The following is a 5,268-nucleotide window of genomic DNA, read 5'->3' on the forward strand; positions in this document are numbered from 1 at the left end:
TTGATGATTTAATTAACTATATCTTAAAAAGAAATATCAGCTATTTTAAAACAGCTATGTAAACCTTATAACAATTATGACAACCATACTTTTTTATCTTGGCAATATACTAAGTAGTACAATGGAAACATGTCAGAGTCTAAATAAAAAACAAAAACAAAAACGCAACTATGTACATCTTTACCCATAATCAATGGTATTGGTTGCCTCACATGCATGTGAAAGTTGGACATTGAATTAAGGTTGACCAATTAAACAATGCATTTGAGCTCTGGATTTTGAATATTGAAAGAATGGATTATGAAAAGAACAAATAGACGTAGCAAGGAAGAAAGATAGCCAGAATGCTCCTTAATGGGCAAGGGTGATGAGACTCATCTCAAGAACGTGGAACACATCATCAGGAGGAATCAGCCCTGGGAGGACACCGTGCTTGATCAAGTCGAGGGGCAATAAACAGGGGTTAGGCCTCCCAGGAGATGGATTGAAACAGTGATCAACATGACGGGCTCAAACGGAAGAACAGCTGTGAGGCCAGCCTGGGACCAGCAGTGCTTCCGTTGTTTGCCTTTAGGGTTGCTTTGAGTCCGAACCAAACCAAACACCCCCTGACAACAACAAAAACACTCCCAACCAAGAGGTTAGCCCCTATATTTTTATCATTCCTTTTTCTCAGAATTAATTTAATGTTTTATCATGATTTAATATTAAATACCCACACAATGTTCAGAATGTGCATATACATTCACATATATTAGACATTCCTATTTTTCCTAATTTCAGATGAATGTATATCTTAGTGCTACAATAAAGTATTTCTGAAACATTCACACTGGATTTGTTCTCCATCTTAATTCACTCCTAGATCTTGTCAGTCTGTCTTGTCTTAGTCCATGACTGTCCTGCCAATGACTCAGTAGGATATCACATAGACAATGAACAGGTAGCAAAAATTAACAAGTGAAATGCAGTGTGGGCCACTTTGAAGTCCACCAGTGCCATCAGAAATGCAGAAGTAAAATCACAACCATGAGAATAAGCAGGCAGGGCATGGATCCTCTCTAAGAAAGGATGCTCAGGGAACAGAAAAACACAATTCCAAGGCAAATGAATAGTAGCAGGAAAAGGAGACAGTGGTATGCGAGAAAATAACAAAGATGACTTTATATATATATAAAGTGGTCATTGTAGTCATCTGCATTTCTAAAATATATTGAAGGGTTAGCTTCAGAGACTTCCAGCTAGTGCACAGTGGGACCCACTGTTTCAACTCCTCTATCTTTAAATTGGGAAGCAATATTGTTGATATTTTGTGGATTGCTCTTCTGAACATTGTTCACTCTGTTCCATCATCATTTTCATTTCCAAAAGCACACTGAGTACTGAAGAAAGGGCCAGAGAAAGCACAGGGCAGAGTGATGACACTGAGTGAGCGACGTAAGAATCCACTTGATAGGAATGCTCAAACCACAGGGTCTGCTCGTGAGGAAATACCAAGAACACACGTGCAAGTGCCTCAGACCCCACTCCCAGGAAGAGACAGACCGCATTAAGGGCCGCACTCTTGGTTCTAGAATCAGGTAAAGCCTGAAGCATAAATGCCAGATACTCGCCGCAGAGTCTGTAAGAATTCTTCATAAAGACTTTATCAAGAAGACAAATTCAGTTTCAAAGAGAACTAAACCCACACTGCATAAGAAGAACAGTTTTTGCCAAAAATATATTCTATTTCACACGCCACACATACACAGAGAGATCCTCTAGGCTGCCAAAAGCTAACTCAAAGGTTCCATGACCTTTTAATTATTTTACTTTACTTTTCAAAGAACATTTTGAAAGCCTTGCATATAAGAGGATAAGTCAAAATACATCACTACCAGAGCTCCAGTTCATTTATGCACAGGTTTATTTCTAACAAACTGTATTTACTTATGTCACTGTAATTGATGCGTGGTTTTAAACATATGGTCTCAGTAGTACTACACGTGTCTTAGTCTATTACAGTGCCTGGAGAAGTGGGAGGGTGGTCTAATAAAAACTCTGGCTTCCCAGGAATCTGCTGGCCCAATTATATTCAGAGATAGAGATCGGCTCACCTTATTCTTCAGGGAAGGGTTATCAAAAAATAAACCAAACCGAACCAATTGTCATACAATTGATTCAGACTTATACCAGCCCTATATAGGGTTTCTAGTACTGTAAATTTATACAGGAGCAGTTAATCTCTTCTTTCTCAGAGCAACTGGTGATTTTGAACCAACAATCTTGTGTTTACCAGCACAAAGCTGGTAACCAGAAACATAACCATCACCTTCAGAAGTATTTAGTCCCAGGTGGAGAAGCATCTTGAGAAGCAATAGCTTTACATTTTGATAAATTTTCTTAATAAAGACTTTAATGATTTTCTAGCAATACTTTTGACTTACACGTACAGCTTGACTTACAATATAGTTGTGTGCACTGGAGTCTGTTCCAAATGATTGTGACTCCACATGAGAGTCAGATATCCACAGAGGGCTTCCTTGATTCACCGTACTCATGTTTTCTCTCCTGAAATTATTCGAAAGGCCGGTGGTCATCGGCCATGGTGCTGAATTGGGCCAGCTTGATTTCAGTATGCATTTCCTCTATCCTTTTGTCCTGCATCTGGTTTTCCCTGTGCTCCTTCTTAAGGGTCATTTAAAACTATCAAGAATTCTTCACTTTGGATGTAAAACTGAAAATTGATATTTTTTTGGTGGCCTATACTTTCATTTCCAAGAAAATGTAAAGCCAAGATTAGAGCAAATATCGATTAAGTGGGTTTAAATTATGTGTTATGATTTGATTATTAGAAATGAGGGCAACTACATTTCATGATCATTCTGATTTTTAAGACATTTCTAGGACTTATCCTGAAACTTGGAGAAAAATGTCATGAGGATGTACCGCAACTTTCTAGCAAAAGTGATACAAACACCGTTCATTAGATACATTTTGTAAAACGTAAGGAGTAGAGGTGGATCGTTTGGTAACATTTAAATTATTTCTATCAGTGTCTAGATATGAGCAACAGGTATGGGAGCTCTCAGAAAGGAGATACCACAGTTACAATGGCTGATTACATCAGCTGAGTACACCTGTGACCAATGATGATAGGCAGAAGTTGCCTTGGGTGGTTACCACGAATATCAGGATAATCGTGAATTACAGTAGAATAAAAGAATGAATTCATTAGATCAACTACTTTCATACAAAAGGTGCACTTGCACCTCTTTGTTCTCTTTGGTTTTCGTGTTTCTATATGATTTAGGATGGAAGAGATCTAATATGCCATCACTTAACAGAATTAGAAATTAATACACTAAGTAGACATTTTTAGTTTCCACTTGAAATTTTCTGCTTCTACTCTACTGCATGTGGTCTTCAGCAAATGGCACTGAGGTATTAAGAACCACATAAAATTACTTGTACAGCGCTTACACAGTATGGCCGGCGACATTAGCTAGCGCTCGCTCTGCTCTCTGTAATGGGGAAACAGCGAACTGCAAGAGACTGAACTGTATCTGCCTCTATTTCCAACAGACTCACTTTCAACTTTCGCTCACACACACACACAAAAAGCCGGGAAAATTTTATTAATCCTTTTTTTTTAAAAAGTTAATATAAAATTATAGGGGAAAAAAAGGAACCTGAATTTTAAACACAGCTGGAACAATCCACAGTGGCGGCCGCGGCGGCGGCAGTGGTGGGAGAAAAGATTAAATTTAGTTGATTTAGTGGTTGTTGGTTGTTCGCTAGTCTCACAGTGATGGAAGCTGCACATTTTTTCGAAGGAACCGAGAAGCTGCTGGAGGTTTGGTTCTCCCGGCAGTAGCAGCCCGACGCAAACCAAGGATCTGGGGATCTTCGCACCATCCCAAGATCCGAGCGGGATATAATTTTGAAGGATGTGCAATGTCCAATCATAAGTGTGACAAAAACTGACAAGCAGGAAGCTTATGTAATCAGTGACAGGAGCATGTTTGTCTCCAAGAGACGTTTCATTTTGAAGACGTGGTACCACCCTCTTACTGAAAGCACTGGTTCCCCTGTTGAAGCTTGCTAGGGACTACAGTGGGTTTGACTCAATTCAAAGCTTCTTTTATTCTCGTAAGCATTTCATGAAGCCTTCTCACCAAGGGTACCCACACAGGAATTTCCAGGAAGAAATAAAGTTTCTTCATGCAATTTTCCCAAATGGAGCAGCGTATTGTATGGGACGTATGAATTCTGACTGTTGGTACTTATATACTCTGGATTTCCCAGAGAGTCGAGTCATCAGCCAGTCAGACTAAACCCTGGAAATTCTGATGAGTGAGCTTGACCCAGAAGTTATGGACCAGTTCTCCATGAAAGATGGGGTTCCTGCAAAGGATGTCATTCGTTCTGTCATTGATGCTCCACTGTTCAATCCTTGTGGGTATTCAATGAATGGAACGAAATCGGATGGGACTTATTGGATTATTCACATCACTCCAGAACCAGAATTTTCTTATGTTAGCTTTGAAACAAACTTAAGTCAGCCCTCCTATGATGACCTGATCAGGAAAGTGGTGGAAGTCTTCAAGCCAGGAAAATGTGTGACCTCCCTGTTTGTAAATCAGAGTTCTAAATGACGCACAGTGCTTTCTTCACCCCAGAGATTGAAGGTTTTAAATGTCTTGATTGCCAGAGTGCTATGTTCAATGATGACAACTTTGTTTTTACCAGTTTTGCTAAGAAGGAGCAAGAGCAGCAGAGTTGATTAAGAAATATGAAGAAAACATGCAAAAAGAAAACACACAGAGAAGAAGGTGGTGGCTGCTTTCTAAATACTGATCCCGGGCCCGTGCTGTCCGTTACCACCACCGTGTATTTGCAGAAAGCCCTCGATGTAAGCATCGTGTCATCATTGTGAATTGTATGCGTTATTATATCCAGGAGATAGATATCTTGCATGAATGCTCTCTTCTGTGTTTAGGTATTCTATGCCACTCTTGCTGTGAAATTGAAGCGCGTGTAGAAAAAACCTTTTACTGTATGAAACGTTACAACACTTGTGAAGGTATCACCCAAACGTCCCCACAGACAAGGCTTTCGTCCTCAGTAGGCGTTGGCCTCAGCCAGACCATCTGCGACGGGTCTATTCCATTGCTGCCAGAAGTGCACATCCAGTTACCTCCGGTTTCTAGAACACACTCTCGGAATGAATGTTACTGAAACCAATGTCTACTTCATACAGATCTTTTTTTTTTTTGCAACAGCAAT

At 39.8% G+C, this 5,268-nt stretch overlaps 1 pseudogene; it reads left to right on the plus strand.

Annotated features, from left to right (window-relative positions):
• The first annotated feature begins 3,790 nt into the window (after nt 1–3,790).
• LOC101645550 lies at nt 3,791–4,765 on the plus strand (annotated as a pseudogene).
• The last annotated feature ends 503 nt before the right edge of the window (nt 4,766–5,268 follow it).

Source organism: Echinops telfairi, unplaced genomic scaffold, assembly GCF_000313985.2.
Source record: "Echinops telfairi isolate 266 unplaced genomic scaffold, ASM31398v2 ScPeMD7_3533;HRSCAF=4204_0, whole genome shotgun sequence".
In the NCBI taxonomy this organism is placed as follows: domain Eukaryota; kingdom Metazoa; phylum Chordata; class Mammalia; order Afrosoricida; family Tenrecidae; genus Echinops; species Echinops telfairi.